We start from the raw sequence: 27,549 nt of genomic DNA on the forward strand, positions 1-27,549 counted from the left end.
CGGAGGGGCATCCGCTCTCATTCTCTTCCCCTTCCTCCCTCCTCTGTTTCTTCTTCGAGTGAGGGTGGAAACCCTAGTTCCTCTAGAACTACGGCGGAAGGTCAGGCGGAGAAGAGGGTTCGGCTCCCGCACGAGGTATGTGATCACCCTGACGCGGATCTGAGTTCTAGGCTTGTCCACATCTGGGCTCGCAGTGTGGAAGTAGGGGTTTGCTCCGTGATTTCTGTTCAAAATTCTGGGGATTTGTTTCATTCTCGCACGGAGTCTGCTCCCCTTGGTGGTGTGGCTCCTGTGAAATCCACTTGGTCTACTCTGGGTGGTGATACCAGGTCATTGTCGCAGGTCCTTCATCTGGCTCCTCCGCAGCCAAGCATGGATCAAAGGCAGCAAAACCAGGGTAGATTCAATACTGGGTATGGTGGAAATTACGGCTATGGGAGAAATCGCGGTGGTGTTCGTGGTGGCTGGCAAGGAGGCAATCGGGGTTGGGTGCCACGGGGAGGCGGTAGAGATGGGGGGAGGTTCTAGGGCAGAGGGGGTCGGGGTTTCAATAGGGTTCCTGGGAACCAGATGCATCAGGAGGCTAACCCGGCTCAATCTGAGAAGGAGGAATCTAATCCCAGCCAAAAGACAGAATCGGCCAAGGTTCAAACGTCTGTGAAAAACAATACCCAAATCATCTTGAATGATGACCAAGCAGTTCAGAATGATGGGGATGGTGAGAGGGAGGCTCCGAGAGAGCAGCAGGAGAGACAGCACTTCTGTCACAGATGCGGCAAGGTTGGGCATACTCCTAATGGGTGCCCAAGCCCTATTGTCTGCTCAAGGTGTCATATGGAGGGGAATGTGGCTAGGGTCTGTATGAACAAAATGCCATCGGAGTTTATCTCACCCTTTTGTGGTTATCTGCTTATGGGCAAGCATTCCATGTTATTGAGAGTGCTAATACAAATGAGGGGATAAAAGACATGTCTACTACAGCTCTTATCACTGTTACTGTTGGGCAGGCAAATGCCAGGCAGATCAAAAATGAATTCAGATTGAAAGCTGGTCCTAATTCCACCTGGAGGTGGTATGCTAAGAGAATTGGGGAAGGAAAGTATCAGATGAGGTTCCCTAATGTGCAGACCATTGATGATTTAGCCCACTTCACTGAATTGAGGATGAGGTCCATGCCTGAGGTGGTAGTTAAAGTTGAGAAGTGGAACCCTGCAACTGGTTCCAATGGTCCACTGGATGTAGCCTGGTTTAGGATTACTAACATCCCTTATGAGAAGAGGTCTTACTCCAATGTTTGTATGGTAGCATCAAAAGTGGGGCTGCCCTTGGAAGTGGATAAGGAAAACTTGAACAAGAATGACTATGTTAGAGTCAAAATTGGGTGCAGGGATGTCACCAAGGTTCCTGCCTCAACGGATGGGGTTCTGGACTTTAATTTCTATGATTACTTCTTTCAGAGAGAGGTGACCCAAGATGGCACACCAATCCTTCTGGAAATCAATGGATCAGGAATGAAAGGGATAAACCCAAGGATGACTTTCCATCACCTAAGAAACAGAGAATGGAGCCTGCAAAAGATCTGGGCCAGCGCTCTGAAGCTGGTACCAGTAAGAATGCAAGCAATGTCAAAGGGAAACAAGTCTCTGGTGACTGCTCTATTCAGCAGGAATCTCAAATGTTGGCAAGCAATGATGTGGACAGTGAAGATGAGGGCCTAAAGATTGGTGACCTTATTGTCCCAGGGTTTGAGCAACTCAGATTTGGCACATTTGACAATCTGGAGGTTAGAATGCTTAGCAGTATCATTGTGGAGGATTCATCCCATACTGTTATTAATGAGTATGGCTCAAATATGCAAAAATTCAAGCATGATCCCTTGACTGCAATTGAGGCTAAAAATGCTTTGCATGGATGTAACAGATCTGAATTATTTCAGCTTGAAGACTATATGTTAAAGTCTGGTCCCAGTAAAGGCCTCTCCACTATTATGGAGGAGAAAGAGGAAAACCATACATCTGATAGAACTGTTTCTATGAGTCCTGTTAAAGGCAGCCAGGGAGCTCCTGAAGTAGATATCTCCAGTCAAGAAGAAGTACCTCACATGGGATTAGGATCTTGTTCAGGAAGAGGATGGTCAGAAATCTGAGATTGATGAAGTGGAAGTAGTAAAAGAGAAGGACAAGGAAATTAATGAGGAAGTAAATGCTGTTAGCATGGTGGTTGATAAAGAAGCTATGGTTGCTGAAATGGGCACTACAAAGATGAGTAACATTGAATGTTCTCAGGAGCAGCTGAATACATGGGATAAGCATGTGTCTGCTGTCTGTTGTGATTGAAGATGGGCTGAAGGATAAGCAGACTGACTGGCCCGAATGGAAGGAGGTTAGACAGAGCAAGAGACTCAAGGATAATTGCACATCACAAGTGAAGGTGGGAGACCAAGCTCAGAGCAAGATGGCTACAACTCTGGAGGATAAAGGTACTTGTTCTAATGACCAGAACTCCTTTGCAGTTCTTAATAATACTAGTATTGCCTCGCTGGCTAATAAGATGGGGATTCATTCTGAGTCTCTAACTTCGTAGGCATGCGCACGTGCATGGTCCGGCCGTCCGGGAATAGCCATGCACACTTCGTAGGCATATACTACTAATCTATGTTCCGTATTATTTTCTATTCTTCCAGCTGTGTGTATGTTAGTATTTTTATTTACACTATATATAAAAATCTGTCATTATCCACGTGAGATTCCAACATTTTTATAGACGCTCATGTATATATAAATACGTGTACATATATCCTACTTCTATGAAGATTTAGACTAAGTTTGATCGACATATCTTGAGATTAATAAAATCACCACTGAAAAATGTTGTTAAATCTTAGAGACCAAATTTTAAAAAAAATATGACCATCCATATTAAATCGAAGACTTAAATCCAGCTGATTAGGTTTCACTAGCTGAATTACGTCCATTTTGTAGATTCCGAACGCTCTTAATCATGGATCCAATGTTAGAATAACATGGCAAATCAATATAGGCTCATAAGGTTGCGTTTCCAGATTGTATTTATCATATTTTATCATTCTGAAAAATAACTTAACCAGGATAAGCGTTAGAAATATGAATAAACATGGCACATAGATAGAGAACAAAAAATGCTTATATTTGTCATGACCCAGAACCACCCCAAATAAAACCTTGCAAAAAACTCATTGTGAAGCCAACACTGAGCTCCTGCGTTATTGCCTTGAGTCTTGGACCTGGTGCAACCCAAGGATTCCTTATCAAAAGTCTTGGTCAGTTATGCTCTCTAGTTTATCTCTGTGGACACATGTTTATCGACCCACCCACTATCCTAAATGCTTACCTTAGTGTTTATACCCAATCTTTTTGAATTACCTAAACTAGTGCAAGACAAGGCCTATGACGGGCACTGAACATAGAAATTGGATAAGAGATCCCACCAAGGACTTAGTGACCCGTTATAGAAGGTGGAGTGCCACTACGTTTGATCCCTCTAAAGAGTTTGACAAAGTTCAGGGCTTAAGTATCTCGGCGGATTATCCGTGATCTCTGAACAGATTGCCCGCGAGTCAGTGGTCAATCATGTTGACTGGTCAGCTTGACAGAGTTCACAAGGACCCAACGGATTGTTTGCCATGTCATGCCAGTGAATCTACAACATGCAAGTGTTGTGTTGTCCGCTCTCCAACCACCTTGTCCCCTGTCAGCTCGTGGAGAGCCATAAAGCCACAAGCACTAGCTTGCCCATGTCACCACTCTCCTCTCTCTCACAAGCATGAGAGCAAGGGCAAGAAAATGGATGGAGAGAAATGGAGCAGACTCATGTGTGAAGAAGGAGATTATTAAGCCCAAGATCTTCGATCCAGCCTCTAGTGTAAGCTCTGGTTCCCCTCAATCAATCTCTTGTGTTCATCCTGTTCATCCCCCAAATCTCTAAGCCATATGTTCTTGCATGAAGGAGAAGCTTCTCTCTCAAATAGTTACTGTCATCCTATCCAATATCAAAGATGTCTTTCTCATGGTGTGAGGAAGTTAAGGAGACGAGCTTGAGCTTGGTGATCTCAAAATCAAGACCCCAATGGATAAGCCCGTTGTCTTGTATCTCTCAATCTTATTCTAAGATCCAAACATAGTGTAAGAGCACATACCTCGGTATGCATAGACCCTTGGCCAAACCCTAGTTTTTCTTACACCTAAGTCTTGCACAAGTACCCCTACGAAGTTCCACAACACCCTTAGAACAACTTCTACAAGCACTTATGATCACCCAAATACGCACACCAATATATAAAGTTTCTGTCGACGCTTCATTGGCTGTCCGTGCCGTCATGGCAGACTGATCGTCGGATCAAAGGAGCGTCACCATGGATTGTTTTTGACTTAGCCCACAATCAGTCTAGTTCGACGGACTGTCCGTCAGGAGCCGACAAACTATATAAGATCTGAGCGATCGGACCACTCCGTCAACAACCCTAACTACACAATACCCTGACCCAACGGAGCATGTATCTATGCACAGGCTATGTTTTCGTCACATGTCTCAATGGACTGTCTGTCACTTCATAACAGACTGTTCGTGAAAACACAACTCAACTGCAGCCTGTTTGTTTGAGCTGCAACTTTTGGGCTTTTGGCTTGTAGCTATTAGCTTTTGTAATAAATTTTTAGCTTCTTGGCGCACCAAAAACCAGAAAAACTCCTCATAATGTGCTTTTTAGCTTATAGTTCATTTCCTCAAAAGCCGACTTTCTAGTTTTTCAAAAGCCGGCTCAATATATAGCTGGGCTGTTTGTTTCAGCTTCTGGCTAATAGAAGCTAGATAAAAGCCGTGAAACAAATAGGGCCTTAGTCTTCACCTGACATAGAGTTTGGTGGAGCATCCTACCCTTGATCACACCTATTCTTAGCTTCTTTGCCTCAGTCCCTAACACAGTTGTGTCCCAAAATTTTTATCGCTTGGCCTTGTCCTTGGTTTGTTTAAATAACCCCGTCTTATCATCTTGTTCATCAAATACCATCAACCCTTCCGAATCTCTCTCATCTCTGTTTCCTCTCTTGTAGGCTCAAATGTTTCGCAAGGCATGTATATAGCTAGTCGTGATGGCCCAATGCCATCCGTCGTCATAACAGGCAGGCACCACTACTTATTGAACCTTTATTTTGGATACTTACCTTGTTTCATGTATATGTACTTAGTTGCATGTCGTGTTAAGGATGTTAAAGAACTTGACCTGCTTCACTAATAATATCTCAGCTCTCACCTTAGATAGTAAAGCTTTAGTTAACAACTCCATGGGGCTTGAAAATGCCGACTATGCTTAGTTTGACTTAGAACCGGTAGAAGTCGAGTGTGAGCGGGAACTCATGTTCGCGAGTTATAGGCAGGACACACCATGGTTGATTACCCAACTAAAACTTGTACTTGAGGGAAGTTGATAGGTCCTTTGAATTTGAACAAGGTAACAATAAATATGACCTTGGTTATGAATCTTGCTTATGAAATATGACTAAAGAGGAGTAAGACCACCATGACAGTGAGATCTCAGGTAGCATAGCTTGTGCAATGCTTAAGGATCGTTTCTCTATTGTAGTGAGTTGGAGTAATCACTCGTACAAACTATTTGGCCGTGGTAAGCCTAGTACATGGGCCAACCGGATAACCGTGTGGATTTGGTGAGGGGGAGGGTGGGGTAGATAGAAGGGCTAGGACCTCGGCTCAGCCAAACCGTTCATGGACGATCTTGTCAAGCTTGAGTCTGGAGGTTTATCCTGATTTCCCATGTGCGTACAACTGCAAAGATTCTTTCGAATGCATGATCATTTTGAGAATGACCATGATTGTTCTTGCTTCTAATTTCAGAGTAGGGAGAGCAACTGGGCTTATTTGAATCCTCACCTTTAAACTTTAGAGCTAAAGCTCTAAACAAGTTGTCTAAAATTAGCTCTAAACTTTAGCTCACCTCACGTTAAAGCTTTAGACCTCAAAAGTGAGCTAAACAGCTCTAAAGTTTTAAAGTTCTAAAGTTTAGAGTAAAGTTTAGAGGTAGGAATCAAACAGGCCCATAATCACCTTAGGTTGTTTACATGTTAATTAGTTGTTCGTCACTTAATGAATAATAATAGAGCATGACATGTCATGTTTAACCAATGACATACTTTTATATGGTAAATTATAAAATACTTATAATTCAACGGGCTGTCTTACCCTACACGGGTCTATTTTTTTTTCCATCCACAAATTTTTGCTCGGCTTCTCGGGCTATGGACCCAACGTGCCGTCTGAGCAGCATGTCAGGATTGTACGTGTCCTACAGCTTTCACACGCGGCGTGCAGTGCGACGCTCGCGACCGGCAAGCGACACCTCGACACCCTACCCTCTCTGTAGATTTCTCGCCACCCTTTTTATCTCCCAAATCGCCGACTTTTTTATTTTTCAGCTTTTTTTTTTGAAAAATATTCACAAATATACTCCTGGTGGTTGATTTTCGTTTATGGACTCTGACCTCGGCGTCATGTCTTTCGGCGCTGAGAAAACTAGTCTCGGCGCCATGGCCAATGACGTCGAGGTCTTGACGAGGTGTCGGACGTGGCGGTGACCTGTCGTCGACGTAGACAAGGCCTCGGCGTCATAGATCTTGGCGCCGAGCTCGGTGCGGTATATTTTGGTGCCGAGCTGTTACCTTATAGATCTTGTCGTTTGAAATGAAAGTATAATGGTTCCGAGGAACATGCAACAACGCCATTGCGGTTCAGCTGGTTAGGACGCGTGCGACTTAGCTCAAAGGCCTAGGTTCGAACCCCAGTGTTGAATCTTTTTTTGTTACATTTTTATAAGGAATAGAACAAGAAAAATTATTTAAGCAATAGAACAAGAAAAATTATTTCGAGAAACATGTTGTATCTCAGTTGTAGTCTACTCCCTCCGTCCCGTTGTCTCTGTCGTCGTAGCTCTGAACCAGGTGCATCATTGCAGGTCTGAACCTGGACATCCATATGACTAGATACATGGACTTCTTTATGAACCTGGTCACTTAAATACTGAGCTAGAACGACAATTGTCGTGGGACAGAGGGAGTAGTTGGTTAGGATGTTTGGCTCTAACATGAGACCTAGGTTCAAATTCAGCAGGTAAATTTTGTTTACTGCATTTATTAATTATTTTTTTGCTTACTTAGTTATTACTAACGTTCTCGATTGCACCAAACTTTGCTATTATTAATATGAGAGAACATTATTTGTTAATTTGTAATTTGTTTCGGACGAAGGATACGTCTCAAGGTGCATTTATTTATATATTATCTAAATCCAAATCCTCCTTATATTATCATAATTATGGATGTATTTATTTATTTATTAGTTTATATACCTCGGTAGTAGTGTTTTTCTCATGAGGGGGAGATCCTCCTCCGTTCCTCACCAAACTTAGTTGAACAGTTCAAATGATGATAATATGGAGCTCTTAGTTAATACATTAAGTCCATTCTTCTTGTTAATTCTATTTCATGTAAAATAGGGAGGTATGCAAATTAAAGAGCTCAACGCTAAAATAGGGAGGCAAAGAAAATTACACTTACTTAATAAAAAATAAATTCTTTTATTTATTTACTCCTCGTCTCGGAAGCCTTCAACTTATATATGATGACAAAAGCCATATATATGTAAATACAATTCAACTTGATTGAGGTACGTAATGTTTCAAAATCAAATAAAAAATAAATTAAATATATAGTGTACGGTGGAATAATAGAACAATAATATACAGTGTGCGGTGAAACCCATGACGCTAATAATAAACGAATAATATTTCTTGTTGTAATTACTTATAAAAATAAAAATTTAACAAAAAATATTTGCTGCTCGGGTTAGAGCCAAGGTCTGTGGGCTAAGACCCACGCGTCCAAACCAACTGGATCACAATGGGATCACTGCATGTTTCTCGAAATAATTTTTCTTGTTCTTATTGCTTATAAAAATATAGCAAAAAAAAAAAGATTCAACACTGGGGTTTAAACCTAGGCCTTTGAGCTAAGTTGCGTACGTCCTAACCAGTTGAACTGTAATGACGTTATTGCATGTTCCTCGGAACAATTATACTTTATTTCAAACGCTAAGATCTATAGGGTAACAGTTCAGTGTCAAGATCTACGGTGCCAAGATCTATGGCGTCGAGGCCTTATCCGCGTCGGCACCCGATCACCATCACGTTCGACACGAGGTCAAGGTCCATAAATGAAAAAATCAAACCATCGTAAACAAAAATCAAACCACCGGGAATATTTAAAAAAAGGCTGAAAATAAAAAAATTCGGCCCAACTCGCGCTGCACTGTGTTCATCCACTGACCACTCGCACAAGCAAACCAAGAACAAGAGAGTGCACCGGCGGCATCATCATTCGATCGAGTAGATAGTGTGCCAGGTTGTTGTCAGCTAGAAGAGCCATGGCGTCCATGCAGAAGAGCCACGAGGAGCGCGCGCAGTCCGAGGCGCAGAAGACGCCCGACGAGCTCCACGCGTCGAGGCGGGACCAAGTCCGCGAGGAGGCCAGGGGCGTGGCGGACTCCGCCATGGGCAAGGCCGGCGAGACAGAAGGACGTGGCGGCGGACAGGACCACAGATAATAAGGCGGGGGACGAAGCCGAGTCGGAGGAGGACGTGATGCTGCGGGTGAAGGCAGCGGACCAGATGACGGGGCAGGCGTTCAACGACGTCGGCAAGATGGGGGAGGAGGGCACCGGCGTTCCACGGAGACGCCGTTCTAGCTGATGGCCGCTGGATCGGAGCTGACCTGGCCGGCGTTCAGGCGTTGTGCTTCTCATGTAAAAGTAGCATCCAACTACAAATAAACGTTATAAAAGAACTACAATAAATAAAGAGACGCGACGGATCTCTTTTCCCTGAAGTTCATATATACAACAATAATACAAACTATTTTGGTTTTTGTATTTGCAACAGTCAAAGTGTGCATATATAAGCAAAGCAAGCATCGCTCGAACATCATTTCAATTTGAACGTGCGCACGCTAGAACGGCCTCACAGTCGCCGACAGGCCGTTAGGCAGGCAGCAATTGCACATACGGCATGCGCAACAACGTGGCTCTGTTGGATCTGTCAGCGGCACGCCTCCAACGGCTAGAGCTCTCCCGGTCTTCAGTCAAGCGCATGCCAGGTCCAGCGCCCTTCGCGCACGCCGCGGCGCCCACGCTCCCGCAGAGCGCGCTCGCCCGCGTACTCGCCTGTCTAGGTGTGGCCTCTGGCCACAGTTGGAATCTATATATGTACAACACCAGGGATCATTATAATATGTCGTTGATCAATCTTTTTTTTCTACGTAATATCATCGTCCAAGCATCTCACCAATCCCTTCGCCACCGCTTCCGCATCAATTAATGGCGCTATCTCCCTCGCACTCTGTGCTTCCTCTGACGACGAAGCCTCTTCCGCCGTCCTCCAGGCGGTCTCCATCCGCTCCGAGCCTCTGACGTCCTTGTCACGCTGGAAATCGACGAGGCCAACTATGGCCAGTGGCGCTGCTTCAACTCCGCGCTTGGTAAGTTCAGCCTCGAGAGTCACGCTCGGTCACCGACCCCATCCGAGGAGTGTGACGGCGAGTGGCGCATGGTCGACTCCTGCATCGTCAACGGGATCTCCACCGCTATCTCCAAGGCCGTCTTCGACATTATTCGTCAGTCGCGCCTCACCGCCTTCTCCGTGTGACACGCCATTGAGGGCCTCTTCCTCAACAACGAGGTACAGTGCGCGGTCTACCTCGAGGCCGAACTGCGTTTCACGTAGCAAGACGGCCTCTCGATCAACGACTACTGCACCAAGCTCAAGCGCCTCGCCGATCAGCTTCGTGACATCGGCCACTCCGTCTCCGAGCCAAGCCAGGTGCTGAATCTCCTTTGTGGCCTCAACCCTCGTTACCGCGACATCAAGCCGGTCATCACCTCCAAGTTCCCACTTCCCACTGCACACCTTCATTAGCGCACGCTCCTTCCTCATCTTGGAGGAACTCAGCGCCCAGCACGCACCAACGTCGAAGCTGGGTAAGCTCTCACCCCCACACATGGTGATCGACTGAGCGGGCACCACTCACGCGTCCTCCAACGATGGGTCTTCGGCCTCCAGTGCGGCCACCGTTGTTGTTGGAGCGGTTGGCGCGGGGCGCACTGGAAGCCGAAGACCCGTCGTTGGAGGACACGTGAGTGGTACCGGAAGAACCAATCGACCGATCACCATGTGTGGCAGCGAGAGCATGCCCGGCTTTGACATTAGCGTCGTGTTGGGCGCTGAGTTCCTCCAAGATGTGGAAGGAGCGCACGCTCATGAAGGTATGCGCTGGGAACTTGGAGGTGATAACCTGTTGGACGTAGCAGTAACGAGGGTTGAGGCTGTGTAGGAGATTCAACACCTGGCCTAGCTCAGAGATGGGATGGCTGATGTCACAAAGCTGATCGTTGAGATGCTTGAGCTTGGTGCAGTAATCGTTGATCAAGAGGTTGCCTTGCTTTGTGGAACGCAGTTCAGCCTTGAGGTAGACCGCACGTTGTAGCTCGTTGTCGAAGAAGAGGCCTTCGATGGCGTGCCACAGTGAGAAGGCAGTGAAGCACGACTGACGAACAATGTCGAAGCCGACCTTGGAGTCAGTGGTGAAGATCTAGTTGACGATGCAGGAGTCGACCATGCGCCACTAGCCGTCACGCTCCTCGGACGGGGTTTCTACAGGATCTGATGCCCATATATACGTGCATCTTTATCTATGCATAGCTTGATGCCCGTTCCTAATTTCATCAATATGATCTTCTAATGTACACTTTTAGCGGCGTCCATCCTAAACATTAATGTGAACCTGTATACATACTCTCTGGTCTCAAAGGGTGAAAAATCCTTAAATATCATTGTCGTTCATATGAACATGTATACATACTCCGCTCGTCTCCGTCGATCTCAAAATAAGTACGTATCTTGTTTGTCGAGTGATTCATTAAATATCCTTAAGTTTGGCTAAGTATATATAAAACTACTCATTTTCATGATACATAACAAATATCATTAGATTGGTAATTAAGCAAAAACACATAACCTCGCCCCTGTGTCGTTCCCACGCGGGTAACACGGAGGCCCTCCTAAAACCCTAGCACCGCCCCCTTCTCCCTCCCCCTCTCCAGTCGTGCTACCTCTGGAGCTAGCCGCCGACATGGCCGCTTGGCCGACCGAGATGGAAGTAGTGGGGCTCTCCCTCCCTTGAGTGCCGCGGCGTGCGTGGCAGTGGGCCGGCGGTCCCTCCCCCGTGTGAGCTATGTGGAGCTTGGCGGGGAGGGCCTGCCGCAGCTTTGGCGGCGCCTGCTAGTGCCAGAGCTAGCGTAGGGGATGGACGCGGGGCTCACTTCTCTTCTCCCCCGTGCGTCCCTCCAGGTCTTGACGGTGACAGCGGCGTCGGCCAGGGCCGCCGATCCAGTGCCTAGGTGGTCGGATTCGGTGCCCGGGCGACCGAATCCGGGCCCCTGGCAGCTAGATCTGGCTTGCCTAGGCCAGGCGGCATGATGATCGGCGGCGGTTGTGGCGGCGGTGGGCGGTGCTCGTGCAGGCGATAGGTGGCTACGACATAGCTCCCTCTTTTCTCCTCCGCCTGCTCCCTCACTGAAAGGATCAAGATGCCCAAGAGGGGGGGGGTGAATTGAGCTAATTCTAAATTCTCTTGCAATAATCAAATCCTACGGATAGCCCAATTAACCCCTTGTGCCTAGAAAAGTGTTTATATCAAACTAATGCACGACAACCTCTCAACCTATGTTCCAAACTTACTCTAGCAAGCAATTCTATGGATGTAAAACAAGTATTGAATTGCTCAAAGTAAATACTCAAAGTAAGTGCTCAAAGTAAGTAGAGAGAGAAAGGAACGCGGCGATGTTTTGCCGAGGTATCGGAGAGTCGCCACTCCCCACTAGTCCTCGTTGGAGCACCCGCGCAAGGGTGTAGCTCCCCCTTGATCCGCGCAAGGATCAAGTGCTCTCTATGGGTTGATTCTTCGACACTCCGTCGCGGCGAATCACCCAAAGCCGCTCACAACTTGAGTTGGGCCACCCACAAGCTCCGCCGGGTGAACACCAAACTCCCGATCACCACCAAGCCGTCTAGGTGATGGCGATCACCAAGAGTAACAAGCACGAACTCTCACTTGACCACGCGAAGCCTAATGAGAAGATGGATGCACACTTTGCTACTCTTGATTTGCTAGTGAGGCTACTCTCTTGGATTCTCAAATCACAAACACCTCACTAGGATCTTGCTCTTCTTGGCACTCACAAACGTGTTTCTCAGCTGTTGGAATGAGCAAAGGATGCTCCACTCATGAGTGGAGCTTCTATTTATAAGCCAGCCTGAAAAACTAACCATTATGAGCTTCTGCGGGATGACCGGACGCTCCGGTCGTGATGACCGGACGCTCCGGTCAGTTCAACCCGCGAACCAGCATTCAAGTGATGACCGGACGCTGTCAGGGTCCGGTCAGTACCGACCGGACGTGTCCGGTCGCTCTTGGATGCTTACTGTAAACGACCGGACGCTGGATACTCAGGGTCCGGTCACATTGACCGGACGCGTCCGGTCACACTTTTCCAAGTCTGGACCCTTACTGGAGTTGACCGGACGCTGGCCCTCAGCGTCCGGTCACATGACCTCCCAGCGTCCGGTCACACCAGACTTGATCTTCTCGGTCAAATGAACTGACCGGACCCTGCAGCCAGCGTCCGGTCGCACCGGAGCCAGCGTCCGGTCAGTATTTGACCCTCCATTCACTTCCAACTTCCGAACATATGTGAATGAAGTTTGCTCCAAAGGATCTTAGGCATTCATAGGAGCTACCTAGAGCTAGTTTTTAACAAGTGTGCACCACACCTAACTCACTAGACTCAACTAGGTCAAGCTACCCGTTCATACCCCCCTTCATAGTACGGCCAAAGGAAAAACAAAGTCCTAAACTACTCTAAGTGTCTCTCCAACTCCAATCGAGACTTAGAACTAGTCATCCTTAACCTTGTCGTCCATCCTTTGAAAACCGAAACGATTTCCATCGTAGGGGCATGACAACCTCGATTGCCCAATCGATCTAATTACCATGACCTAACTTACTTGTCTCTGCAAAACACACGTTAGTCATAGTAATCTTTGTATTGACATTAATCACCGAAATCCAACTAGGGGCCTAGATGCTTTCAATCTCCCCCTTTTTGGTGATTGATGACAATACCACCTCGAGTATGTTATGGAGTGAGGTTTTTGACGGGCTTGGTTCATATAAGCTTTTGTCAATAAGAACAAAAGAGTTAGTCAAGCTTATATGACCCAAGCCAACACAATGTACTCAAAGGATATGAATTAAGCATGAGTACAAATAACAAAGCTCATTTGCTTCGAAGTAAAAAACACGGAAGCAAAAGCAAATGAGCATTCCACAAGTGATATGACATATAGATAAAGCAAAGTAGAAATCACACATGTCAAATATCACAATCATGTAGATAGCACTATCACATGAATATATAATAGTATGCATGAAAGAAAACACACGAATGCATAAGTAATAGTGTATCACACAAATAAAACTCCAAATGTATATAATAAGCTAATACTAGATAACTAGCTCCCCCTAAAACTCGCTCTAGATAACTAGCTCCCCCTAAAACTCGCTCCCCCTAAGTCTACATACTCAAACCCTCTCCCCCTTTGGCGTCAAACACCAAAACCTAAGGGTCGGTCGGCGGGGCTGCAGCGGACGAGTCGGGCGCTGAAGTACGTGGAGCAAGGTGGAACTGGGCGCCATCATCATCTGACCCTGAGCTCTGAACTGACTGACCCTCTGAAGCAGGAAGTGTCGCTGAAGCGGTCTGGGTCTGAGCTGGGGCTGGTGCTGCCTGTGAAGCTGCAAGTATGTCTGTCGTAGGATCTGACGAGGCGACAGACGAGGGGAGCCTCTGAGTAGTCATGATAGCTGGAGCTGCTGTAGACGGACCGGCAGTATGCATGTGAGGCGGAGTAGGCATGCCGGTCAACTCGCTGAATGATGCTCCAAGACTCCTGGAGACTGACGACTCAGGCACGAAAAGCGAGGAAGTCTGCTCTGGTGAGAAACCCGTGTGATAAGGAGTGAACTGCGGGGCTACACCAGGTGAAGCTAACCACTGGGACACCTGTATAGGAGGTGAAGTAAACTGAGCTGGAGGCTGTCCCTGACTCTGAAGCCCGATGGGCTGTACTGCTGGAGTCGTCGAAGTGGTAGGAGGCTGTGCAAGCTGGGGCGAAGTCTGTGGCAGTGGAATCCCAATGGCTGTCACTACATGCTGCATGAATCCCATGAGCTGCTGCTGCATAAGTAACTGCTGGTGCTGAAGGAGCTGCTGCTGCCGCTGAAACATCGTCCTGACGATGCCTAAACTGAGCGAAGTTTGTAGCTGTCTCCTGTGCCTGTCGTGTCTGATCCTGCTGCATCCGCTCAAGAATAGCAATGAGAGCGGGGTCTGTCTGTGGAGCTGGTGGAGCAGAACTGGAGCTACCTGCCTCTGCATCGTGTCTGCGTGGAGGCATCTGAGGTATAGGCTGGTAGTCGTCGTCGGAGCTGTCACTGTACTCACTCACCTCCTGCTGTGCTTCTAGCTCCGCCTCCTCAGTGGCTGCAATCCCTCTGATGATCTCGTCCTGCTGAGCTGCAGACTCTGGCACATCGGGGCGACGGCTAGGCTGACTGGGTGCCTGAGGAGTGGCGTGTCTGATCCTCTGTGACAGGTTGTAAGCTGGGAACTCTGTAGTGGCACCTGTATACTCATCCATCATGCCAGGGGGCTTATCAATCACAACTCTGCGGATGAGGAACGTGATCCAGTGAGCATAGGGAAGCTGCCTGCGACCCTTGAATCCCTCAGCAATAGTATCCTCCATCTCTGAAAGAAGGAGGTCCCAGATGTCAAACACTGTCATCTGCATGATGGCATTGAGAAGCCAGAGCTGTAAGCGAGTCAGGCCCTCCTGTATCCCAACCTGGGAAGCAGTGTCCTCCTGATGATGGCCTCTAGTATCCTCGCTGTAGGAGTCAAGTCACTGGGGTTCCTGCTCGACCCTTCACCAAACGGCTCCTTGAAGCAATGGCGCACTAAGTCTGTAGGGGGCACCAACCCTCCATGAGGACGCCTGGGAGGCTCCTGATGTCCATAGCAAACCTCATGCATCCTTACAGGCTGCTCCTGTAGTCTCAGTATCTCTCTGGCCCTGCTACTCGTCACTCTATAGTCTTTGCCATTGAAGACAAAGTGAATGAATCTGTGATGAGGATCGATGTAGAGCGAGGCATAAAACTGACGAACCCAAGAAGGTACATATATCCCTGTCCGTCCAATCAGATCTGACAGTCCTGGCAAATATGACAAGTATTGCCGAATGCCCTCTCTGGCTGCTGCCACAATGGACTCTATCGGACAGACCCTCTGTGATCTGAACACTGCCCCACTGTTTAGATATGCATTGTAGAAATCCTCCTGCAGTGGCATGTAGAACCCCTCAGCTGCTCTCTCATCCCTCCTCGGAGGGAACCAAACCTCAAACTCAACAAACCGTAGCTGCTGAACCTGCCTGGCTGTAGCGGCCCTCAAGTCGAGGTGAACCACTGGAGGCGGACCCTGTGGTCTGGGTGGAGGGCGTGAACCCCTGCGCCGTGTAGCTGGCCTCGGTGGAACTGCAGCACTGGTACGACTCGAGCGACGTAGCTGAGGTGCTTGGCTCGGTCTCCTGACTCTCCTGAGTCTCCTGGGCTAGCTGAGGCTCTGCTGGTGGAGGCTGCTGCTGTGCTGACGGACCCTCCTCAATGGCAACCCGTCGTCCTACAAACGTGGCAGTCCCTGCTGGACTACCATGACGACGCTCAACCTCCTCAATCGCAGCTCTGACTGCGGGTGAAACTGGCTGATCTGCAATGACAACTCCGCTGCGGGTGCCACCTCTCTCGGCACGCTCTACGGCCTCTGCAACAGCTGCTGCTCTGGCTGTCTCTGCGTCGGGGTACTTCCGCTTCTTGGATGTTACTTGCTTGGTTGATTTGCCCTTGGATCCGGCTGGCTGACGAGGCGGGGGCCTCCGATCATCTTCACCTGGGCCACCACCAACATTCTTGGTGCGAGCCATCTGAACTGACAAGATGGTGAACTGTCGCTGATGAAGATCGACTGTCAAACTGCTGCTTTCGAGGCTTGGCCTCGATCCTTACTCGCGAGCTTGGCTCCGAGTTTACTGCCAACTGCCAATTGAACCACAACGGAACCGACTCGCTGCACGATAGAATAGATGGATATACAAATAAATACCATATGTCTAATAGATGCGAAAACCTAGCAGAGAAAGCAATGTAGATGCGAAATTGAATCGAATGGCTTTCTACCCTGACGATCAGCGAACCGAGAATAGATAAGACGTCACGTGGGGGATCTCGGAACCGGTTAGGGTTAGGTCAAACGCCCTGAATGCAATGGGGAATCAATGTAATTAGAATTTGATCTAGGTCACAGTTGGAGATCAAGATTGAACCACAAGATTTGCCTTACCAAACAATGGGAAGATAGGGCAAGATCACTTGGCGAGGATTTTCAGCCTTGGCACCGATGGAACAACGAGCTTGGGTGCGAGAAGGCCGGCGAGGAGCTGAGCAGGCGGTGGCTTGCGAGACGGCGACGTGTGGCTGCGACTGGCCGGCGGTGGCGCGGGGCAGGGGCACGGAGACGCGCGGCGCGAGGCTGCGCGGGGGCCGGGCGAGGTGGCGCGACGGTCGGCGGCGACCCGGCGCTTGGGCTGGCGGCTGCGGTGGCGCGGCTACACGGGCAAGGGCACGGCGGCGGCTTGAGCTGCGGGCTCACGGTGGCTCGGGTTAGGTCAAGGAAGAAGAACGAAGGTTCGGATAAATAACCCCCAAAACGCGACAGAAAAGGAAAGGGGAAAAGAGTCCTTGACGCGCGAGATCCACTGACCGGACGCTCCGGTGGTAGCGACCGGACGCTACCACCCAGCGTCCGGTCGATTCTAGAGAGGTCCGAATCCTCTGAAATCACGACCGGACGCGTCCGGTGGTCCATGACCGGACGCAGGCAGGGTCCGGTCAGTTTAACTTTGTCATCCTCCGATCGACCGGACGCTGAGCCCTTTCCTGACCGGACGCACAGACGCAGCGTCCGGTCACTCCTTCAACAGCAGTTCACCTCCTGTGAACTGACCGGACGCTGAACAGCAGCGTCCGGTGCAGCGTCCGGTGCACCTTTTTCCAGCAATCCTTCATCCTTCCTTCGCACTGCCTGTTCCCAATCAAGTCCCAACTTGAATAAGATCCAAATAAACACCAATTGGGACTGATGTGAGTGACCTCTCTCAAACCCTCATATTTTTCAAAGTATTTTGCCTTAGGCTATAATTCTTTTTAAGAAAATAGGCAACAAGAGGGCAAATGGAACAAAACGACAAAACAACATTCATGCATATGTAATACTTGTAAGTAAATCTAGTTGCTTGTCAAGTTTGATCCAAGGTTAAGCTTCTTCACACGCTTTTCGGCGGTTATCTTAACCATGTTAGACAAGCCCTATATGCATTGCCACAAATTAAACATGTTGTATATTACAATGAATGCAAGGGACAACACAAGCTCAATTTTTAGTGAAGTTACTAAAATCAAGTACATTGAGCTCGTTCCGCAATCTACAAAAAGTAGCTTCATCTAACGGTTTAGTAAAGATATCCGCTAATTGATCTTCGGATCTTACACCTTCTAGTGATATATCATTTTTAGCTACATGATCTCTTAGAAAGTGATGGCGGATATCTATATGCTTGGTGCGAGAGTGTTGAACCGGATTATTTGCAAGTTTTACCGCACTTTCATTGTCGCACAAAAGAGGTACTTTCTCTAGAACTACTCCATAGTCTAGTAAAGTTTGTTTCATGTATAATATTTGTGCACAACAAGCACCCGCGGCAATGTATTCCGCTTCGGCGGTGGACAAAGCCACACTATTTTGTTTCTTGGAGGACCAAGACACAAGTGATCTACCAAGCAAATGGCACCCTCCGGATGTGCTCTTTCTATCAACTTTGCATCCGGCGTAGTCTGAATCGGAATAGCCAATTAATTCAAATAAAGCTCCTTTGGGATACCAAAGGCCAATGCTTGGTGTGTGCTTAAGATACCTAAGGATCCTTTTTATGGCAATTAAATGTGTTTCCTTAGGACTAGCTTGAAATCTAGCACACATACATACACTAAACATGATGTCGGGCCTAGATGCGGTTTAAATATAACAAGCTACCAATCATAGAACGGTAGAGAGTTTGATCAACCGAGTTACCTCCCTCATCTAGGTCGAGATGTCCATTGGTAGGCATTGGGGTCTTGATTGGCTTACATTCATCCATCTTGAATCTCTTGAGAAGATCTTTTGTGTATTTCTCTTGAGAGATGAATATGCCTTCTTTCATTTGCTTGACTTGAAAACCGAGAAAGAATGTAAGCTCACCAATCATTGACATCTCGAACTCCTTAGACATCAATTCACCAAATTCTTTGCATGAGTCTTCATTTGATGATCCAAAGATGATATCATCAACATATACTTGACAAATGAAGATATGCCCATCAAGCTTCTTGGTGAATAGTGTGGTGTCGACCTTCCCAATGGTGAAGCCTTTCTCAATAAGGAAGTCCCGAAGGTGCTCATACCAAGCTCTTGGGGCTTGGTTAAGCCCATATAGTGCCTTAGACAACCTATAAACATGATTAGGATATCTAGGGTCTTTAAACCCGGGAGGTTGATCAACATAGACTAGTTCATTAATAAAGCCATTTAAGAATGCACTTTTCACATCCATTTGATATAGTTTCATTTCATGATGTGATGCATATGCAAGAAGGATACGGATGGCTTCTAATCTTGCAACCGGTGCAAAGGTTTCTCCAAAATCTAAACCTTCAACTTGAGAGAACCCCTTTGCCACTAGTCTTGCCTTGTTCCTCACAACAACACCTTGATCATCTTGCTTGTTGCGGAACACCCACTTTGTTCCAATGACTCTTGCATCTTTTGGTCGCACTTCAAGATTCCAAACTTCATTGCGAGTGAAGTTGTTCAACTCTTCATGCATGGCATTGATCCAATCCGGATCTTTAAGAGCATCTTCTACCTTTGTAGGCTCATAGCAAGAAACAAAAGAGTGATGAGCAATAAATGAAGTAAGCTTTTGAGATCGAGTCATCACCCCCTTTGTTGGACTCCCTATGATGAGATCTTGTGGATGATCTTGTAAGAGAGGTGTATTTCTTCTATTGACCACTTGAGGAGGAGGTTGTGGGGCATCAACATCTTGTTCTTGTACCACCATTTGCTCATGGGAGATATGAGTATCTTCATTTTCTACTCTCCCAACTTTTTCACCATCTTGTGGTACATTTGATGAAGAGGGTTGATTAATGACTTGTACATCATCTTCATCATCTTTTGGCTTGATGTCTCCCACCGGAATATTCTTCATAGCCTCCCTCAATGGTTCATCACCTACATCATCAAGATTCTCATGTGCTCCTTGGGAGCCGTTAGATTCATCAAATTCCACATCATATGTTTCTTCAACCAAGCCGGTGGCATGATTAAATACTCTATATGCTTTGGACTTCAATGAGTAACCAACAAGAAAACCTATATCACAACGCCTTTGAAACTTCCCTAGGTGTTGCCGCTTCTTGTAGATGTAGCACTTGCAACCAAACACCCTAAAGAAGGAGACGTCCGGCTTCTTCCCATTAAGCAACTCATATGGAGTCTTGACAAGGAACTTTTGAAGAAATAGGCGGTTGGATGCATAACATGCGGTGTTGATTGCTTCCGCCCATAGAGCTTCGGGGGTGTTGTACTCATCTAGCATTGTCCTTGCAAGAGTGATCAAAGTCCGGTTCTTCCTCTCAACTACACCATTTTGTTGAGGAGTATAGGTTGCGGAGACTTCATGTTTGATTCCAACTTCATCACAATAAGCTTCTATATTTGTGTTGTCAAACTCTTTGCCATTGTCACTTCTTATCTTCTTGAGCTTCACTTTAAATTCATTTTGAGCTCTCTTGGCAAACTTCTTGAAACAAGATGCAACTTCGGATTTGTCATGAAGGAAGAACACCCATGTATATCTTGAATAGTCATCCACAATTACAAGACAATAGAGATTTCCTCCCAAACTCTTGTATGTTGTTGGTCCAAATAAATCCATGTGTAGGAGTTCTAGCACTCTTGTGGTTGATATGAAAGCTTTGGTTGGATGAGAGTTTGCAACTTGCTTGCCGGCTTTACATGCACTACAAAGCTTGTCCTTTTCAAACTTCACATCCTTCAACCCTCTCACCAAATCATTCTTCATAAGCTTCTTGAGTGAGCTCATCCCAACATGAGCAAGTCTTCAAGTTTGCATCTTCGGAGGTGAAGTCAACAAGATATAAGTTATTGTATCTAAATCCATTGAATATCACTTGATTGTCATCTACCTTGGATACAACCACCTCCTTCTCGGTGAATAAGCATTGAAAGCCAAGATCACACAATTGCCCAATGGATAGCAAGTTGAAGCTCAATGAAGCAACATAGAGCACATTGGAGATGGAATGATCATTTGATATTGCCACTTTGCCCAATCCTTTAACCTTGCCCTTTGAATTATCTCCAAATGTTATTTTCTCTTGTCCATCTACCTCTTCATCTAGTGAGGTGAACATACGAGGATCACCGGTCATATGTTGAGTGCAACCACTATCAATAACCCAATGACTTCCACCGGTCTTGTAGTTCACCTACACACAAGAGATTCACGCTTTAGGGATCCAAGCTTGTTGAGGGCCCTTCACCTTCTCAACAAGTGACTTTGCCACCCAAACTTTCTTAGGCCTACTCTTGTTGAGGGGACCTAAGAACATGACTTTCATCTTTCCACTCGAATCTTTTCTAAGCATGTAGTGAGCATTGAAAGTAAAGGGTCTAGCATGCTTGGGCAAGGGTTGTGGTGGTGGAGTTTGACACTCATGAGCAAAGTGGCCTTCTAGTCCACACTCAAAACATCTCTTTGGCTTTGGCTTTGGCTTTGATTGTTGGTGTTGAGATTGGGCCTTCTTCTTCTCTACACTTGCCATATATCCAATGCCACTTCTATCCATCTTCATGACGGTATTCATGAGTAGCTCACTTTGGAGATGCTTGCCTCTAGCAAACTTGCTCAATCCCACCTTGAGATGCTCTTTCTCCATCTTGAGCTTCTTATTCTCTTCCTTGAGAATATCATTGTTCTTCTCCTCCTTGAGTTTCTTGATTTCTTCTTTTAGCTTCTCATTCTCAAGGATCACCTCTTTGTCATGATCAAGAGTTTCTAGCACAATGGTGTTGTGACTTTTCATCTCTTCAAGATCTTTCATGAGCTTCTCATTGTCACTCTTGAGCTTGACAAACTCATCATAGTCATTGCACTCAACCACTTGCTTGCCCTTGCTACTAGATCCATGCTCAATGCTTTCATCAATTAAATCATCACATGAGGTAGCTATATCAATCTTAACAACATGGTTAGTAGCATCATGTGGCTCATTTGGTAAGAATTCTTGTGCAATAATAAGGGTATCATAATTGATCTTTAGAGTTGTATATTCATCTTTTAGCTTATGGTGACTAGTGACAAGCTCATTGTGCACCCACTCAAGTTTATCATTTTTATCTTTAAGCTCTTTCTTAGAAGATTTGAGCTCCTTGAGTTTGGATGATATAGAATCATTTGTTTCTTTGAGCTCATCATTAGCCTTTTCTAATGTATCACACTTAGCTAAGAGTGAATCATTTTTAGCATCAAGTTTTTCATTTGTAGCTCTACTCTTTCTAATGATCTTAGTATATTTTCTTAGTATTTTGACAAGATCATCATATGTAGGTGAGTCATCATCATCGCTATCACTATCATCATCACTAGCATGTTCATCATCACTACTATCATCACTCTTAGTTACCTTGCGTTCACCTTTGGCCATAAGGCATAGGTGTGTAGAGGATGATGGTGATGGTGGCGGTGAAGATGCAAGATCAATAGCAATGGCGGCCACCTTTTCATCGTCACTCTCATCATCGGGTGATCCACTTGATGAATCAATGTCCGTGAGCCAATCACCGACAATGTAGGCCTTGCCACTCTTTTTCTTCTTGTAGAAGTCCCTCTTTTTGCCATCTCTCTTCTTGTATGGCTTGTTCTTCTTCTTTTCATCTTCATCACTTGAATCATCTTTCTTGCCCTTGTTCTTGAACTTGTCTTTCTTGGGCTTTGTGCATTGATGAGCTAGATGGCCAAGTTTGCCACAATTGTAGCAATCCATCTCGGAGATTGGCTTTCTTCTTGAGCTAGTGAAGAACTTCTTCTTCTTGCCATCAAACTTGATGCCACTCTTGTTTAGCCTTTTTAGCATCTTGGTGGTCTTCTTCACCATGAGGGCAAGGCTTTCTTCATCATCTTCATCACTTGAGCTCTCATACTCAAGTCTTGCTTTGCCCTTGTCTTGGCTAGCTTTGAATGCTAGGTCCTTCTCTTTCTTCTTTGTAGAGGATGAGCCATCTTGTGGTGTGATGTGCATGTACATCTCATGCGCATTGATCTTTCCCAAGATTTGTGTCGGTGTAGCGGTGGAAAGATCACCTTGATGTAGCACGGTCACAATGTGCCCATATTTATCAATGGGGAGGACACTCAAGATTTTTCTCACAACATCGGATGGTGACATTTGAGTAAGTCCAAGCCCATTGACTTCCTCTACAAGAACATTTAATCGAGAATACATCTCATTAGCACTTTCTTTGGGAAACATCTCAAAAGAATTTAGCTTTTTAATCACAAGATGATAGCGTTCCTCACGCTCACTCTTGGTTCCCTCATGGAGCGCACAAACGTCCAACCATAGAGCATGGGCGTCTTTGTGGTTCCTTACACGATTGAACACCTCTTTGCAAAGGCCTCTAAAAATGGTGTTGCGAGCCTTTGCATTCCATTTCTCATAATTCACTTCATCGCCTTGAAGTTGTGCAGCATTCCTAGGTGCGGGGAACCCTTGAGAGGCGGCTCTAAGAATTCCAACATCTAGAGCTTCTAAGTATGCCTCCATGCGGATTTTCCAATATGGAAAATCATCTCCCTCAAAGATAGGAGGAGGTCCATCCCCGTGAGACATCTTGCTCTAAGCGATTAAGCTTAAAAACGTGAGCACGAGGCTCTGATACCAATTGAAAGGATCAAGATGCCCAAGAGGGGGGGGTGAATTGGGCTAATTCTAAATTCTCTTGCAATAATCAAATCCTACGGATAGCCCAATTAACCCCTTGTGCCTAGAAAAGTGTTTATATCAAACTAATGCACGACAACCTCTCAACCTATGTTCCAAACTTACTCTAGCAAGCAATTCTATGGATGTAAAACAAGTATTGAATTGCTCAAAGTAAATACTCAAAGTAAGTGCTCAAAGTAAGTAGAGAGAGAAAGGAACGCGGCGATGTTTTTGCCGAGGTATCGGAGAGTCGCCACTCCCCACTAGTCCTCGTTGGAGCACCCGCGCAAGGGTGTAGCTCCCCCTTGATCCGCGCAAGGATCAAGTGCTCTCTACGGGTTGATTCTTCGACACTCCGTCGTGGCGAATCACCCAAAGCCGCTCACAACTTGAGTTGGGCCACCCACAAGCTCCGCCGGGTGAACACCAAACTCCCGATCACCACCAAACCGTCTAGGTGATGGCGATCACCAAGAGTAACAAGCACGAACTCTCACTTGACCACGCGAAGCCTAATGAGAAGATGGATGCACACTTTGCTACTCTTGATTTGCTAGTGAGGCTACTCTCTTGGATTCTCAAATCACAAACACCTCACTAGGATCTTGCTCTTCTTGGCACTCACAAACGTGTTTCTTAGCTGTTGGAATGAGCAAAGGATGCTCCACTCACGAGTGGAGCTTCTATTTATAAGCCAGCCTAAAAAACTAACCGTTATGAGCTTCTGCGGGATGACCGGATGCTCCGGTCGTGATGACCGGACGCTCCGGTCAGTTCAACCCGCGAACCAGCATTCAAGTGATGACCGGACGCTGTCAGGGTCCGGTCAGTACCGACCAGACGCGTCCGGTCGCTCTTGGATGCTTACTGTAAACGACCAGACGCTGGATACTCAGGGTCCGGTCACATTGACCGGACGCGTCCGGTCACACTTTTCCAAGTCTGGACCGTTACTAGAGTTGACCGGTCGCTGGCCCTCAGCGTCCGGTCACATGACCTCCCAGCGTCCGGTCACACCAGACTTGATCTTCTCGGTCAAATGAACTGACCGGACCCTGCGGCCAGCGTCCGGTCGCACCGGAGCCAGCGTCCGGTCAGTATTTGACCCTCCATTCACTTCCAACTTCCGAACATATGTGAATGAAGTTTGCTCCAAAGGATCTTAGGCATTCATAGGAGCTACCTAGAGCTAGTTTTTAACAAGTGTGCACCACACCTAACTCACTAGACTCAACTAGGTCAAGCTACCCGTTCATACCCCCCTTCATAGTACGGCAAAGGAAAAACAAAGTCCTAAACTACTCTAAGTGTCTCTCCAACTCCAATCGAGACTTAGAACTAGTCATCCTTAACCTTGTCGTCCATCCTTTGAAAACCGAAACGATTTCCATCGTAGGGGCATGACAACCTCGATTGCCCAATCGATCTAATTACCATGACCTAACTTACTTGTCTCTGCAAAACACACGTTAGTCATAGTAATCTTTGTATTGACATTAATCACCGAAATCCAACTAGGGGCCTAGATGCTTTCACTCACCTCACGGGCTTGGTTGCTGCGGCGACAGCTGGCCAGGGCTGCTGTGGCGCCAGACTACGAGGCTGGCCTTCCCATGGTGGCCGGTCTGGCGGCTTGGGCGTGGCCGAGGTCGGCATAGGCCGAAGCGGCGGACGGCCAAACCTGCCCAGCTACTGCTAGGACGGCAGCCGGGGCCGCCTGCCTGCGGTGGCCACTAGCAGTCTGGCGGGCCAACTAAGTATGGCGCCCGTGGTAGTGGTCAAGACGGAGGCAGTAGCGTCAGCATGGGGTGCGGGGTTCCAAGCCTGGCGGCTGGATCCGGCACTCCCAGGGCAGGGGGGGCGGCGCCCGCGGTGGTGGGGGCACGTACCTCGTGGCTGCTGGCGGCAAGATCGGCAACGATAGCGGCGGGTGCCAGAGCCGTCGACGGTGGTTATTGACAGCCTCAATGCGCGGCAGTGTTACACGAGTGGCGGAGTCAGGTCCAACTCCGTGTGGCCTGGTTGGAGGGGGTGGTGGCCGACGCAGGTGTGCAACTGCTTCGTGCAACCGACGCGTCGATCCCCCTCTGAAGGGCCTTCTAGGTGGCGGCGGGACAACAGTGATGGCAGTGCTAGCTGGTTCTTGACCCGGCATCCGTGCTAGTGGGTTCGTGGGTGAAAACCTTGGCCACGGCGGACACCGTTGAGCGCCGCTTCCCTATAGGCGATGTCGTGTTCTCCTTCTAACTCTGTCATCCAAGGGTGAAAACCTGGTTCATTAGACGTGCGACGGTGTCACCATCAGCGCCATTCTCTCCTATAGGTGTCGCATTTGTATTATCGTCGCGGCGTCGTATTTGGATTATCGTTGCGGCGGCGTCGTATTTGGATTATCGTTGCGGCGTCGTGAATGTTTTTTTTTTTTGAGAATCTGGGGTGTCGTGGCTATTGTTCAAGGTTACTTTTTGTAGGTGCATTTTTTTTCTTTTTGTGCTTCGAAATCCAAAATAGGTCATTTTGAAGAGGTCTTATATTTTTCCACTACTTCAGTTCAAGATACATGTCGGATTCCCTGGCAATAGGTACACGGTGGAATGGATGGAGTTGAGCACCGTTCCTGCATGCGTGGGTACGTACGTGTCAGCTCACCCCCACACGCGCCGCGTAGCGCGACGCCCTCGGGCTTCAGCCCCTGCCGCGTCACCCTATGATGGCCATCGTTTTATTGTCCGCCTCCCACTGCCGTGCTCCCGCATCTCACCCAAGCAACCAGAAGCTTGCGCAACCCCCCGGTCGATAGCTAGATCATCAACGAGAGTCCGGTGTGTGCCATGGCGTCCATGCAGAAGAGCCGCGAGGAGCACGCAAGGTCCGCGGCGCAAAAGGCGGCCGACGAGCTCGCCGCATCAAGGCGGGACCAGCAGGTCCACGAGGCCACCACGCCCGTCAGCCCCCGCGGCGGCGGCGGCGGCGGCGGCATCCTGAGCAGCGTGCAGGAGAGCGCGCGGACCGTCATGGGCGCCGTCCGCGGCACCACCTCTGACAGCGGCGGCGGCGACCGCGACGACGACGACGCCACCGCAGCGGACATGGCGGCGGCGGCGGCGGTAGAGCGCGCCAAGGAGTACGCGGTGGAGAAGAAGGAGGGTGCGTGGCTGGCGCTCGCGGGCGACGCCGTGGCGAGGAAGGGCGAGATGGACGAGTCGGCGTGGCAGCAGGGGCAGGACGTGCGGCGGCGCGCGGCCGAGAAGGCCCAGGAGGAGGCGCGGCGCGTGCACGAGCCATCCGAGGAGGAGAAGTACTCGCTACAGCTCATCCGTTTCTTCTACTGCATGCATGCTTGAGTCGCGCGTGACTCGCTTCTTCTGGGTTTTTGGACTGCGCGCGTGCAGGGGTCGGGCGGCGACGGAGAACATCTACGGGATGGCGAAGGGCGCGATGGCGGGCACGTTCGCGGAGAAGATGGTGATGCCAACGGACGTGGTGGAGAGGAAACGGGCTGAGGCGGCCGGTGGCGGGGATCGGAAGGCAGCTGCGGCATCGCCGGCGCCGGGGATCGGGGACGACGACAATCGTGAGCCTGACGAGGAGGACGACGTGATGCTGCGGGTGAAGGCGGCGGACCAGATGACGGGGCAGGGCAGGCGTTCAACGACGTCGGCAAGATGGGCGACGAGGGCACTGGCATGCCACGACGGCGCTAGCTACCAACCTGCCTGCAGGCTGCAGAGTGCAGAGGCCTGATGAGCCGGCTGGGCCCTGGGCGTTTCTATTCCAAGGCTGCGAGGCGAGCAAAGTAGACAAAGACAAGTGTAGTCCAGTACGTGTACGTTGGCATCGTGTAGAAGACTGCAGACGTATCGTCGTCTACAGACATCATGCAGCGAGCGATTTCGAATAGCGTTATTATCCTAAACGAATAGCGATGCTTACTATACTGTTGTTGCTTGTAGACACGTGGTGAGTACGTACAATAGCACTGTTTACTGTTGTCAGTAGACGTACCATCAGGCAGCGAATTTCGAATAGGCTCTCTTTAACCAGGCAGGAATCCCTGCCTCCTCCGCCGATCCGCCCACTACTCAACCCTGTTCACTTTTTATTTTTTATTTTTAAATTTTAATTTTATTTTATTTTATTTTATTTTTTTACGGTTTTTTCTTTTCTT

General features: G+C 48.0%; 1 pseudogene; it reads left to right on the forward strand.

The window, feature by feature from the left end:
- On the forward strand, positions 1–27,315 carry LOC136455936 (late embryogenesis abundant protein ECP63-like; annotated as a pseudogene).
- The last annotated feature ends 234 nt before the right edge of the window (positions 27,316–27,549 follow it).

The sequence above is a fragment of the Miscanthus floridulus genome, chromosome 6, assembly GCF_019320115.1.
Source record: "Miscanthus floridulus cultivar M001 chromosome 6, ASM1932011v1, whole genome shotgun sequence".
NCBI classification, from domain to species: domain Eukaryota; kingdom Viridiplantae; phylum Streptophyta; class Magnoliopsida; order Poales; family Poaceae; genus Miscanthus; species Miscanthus floridulus.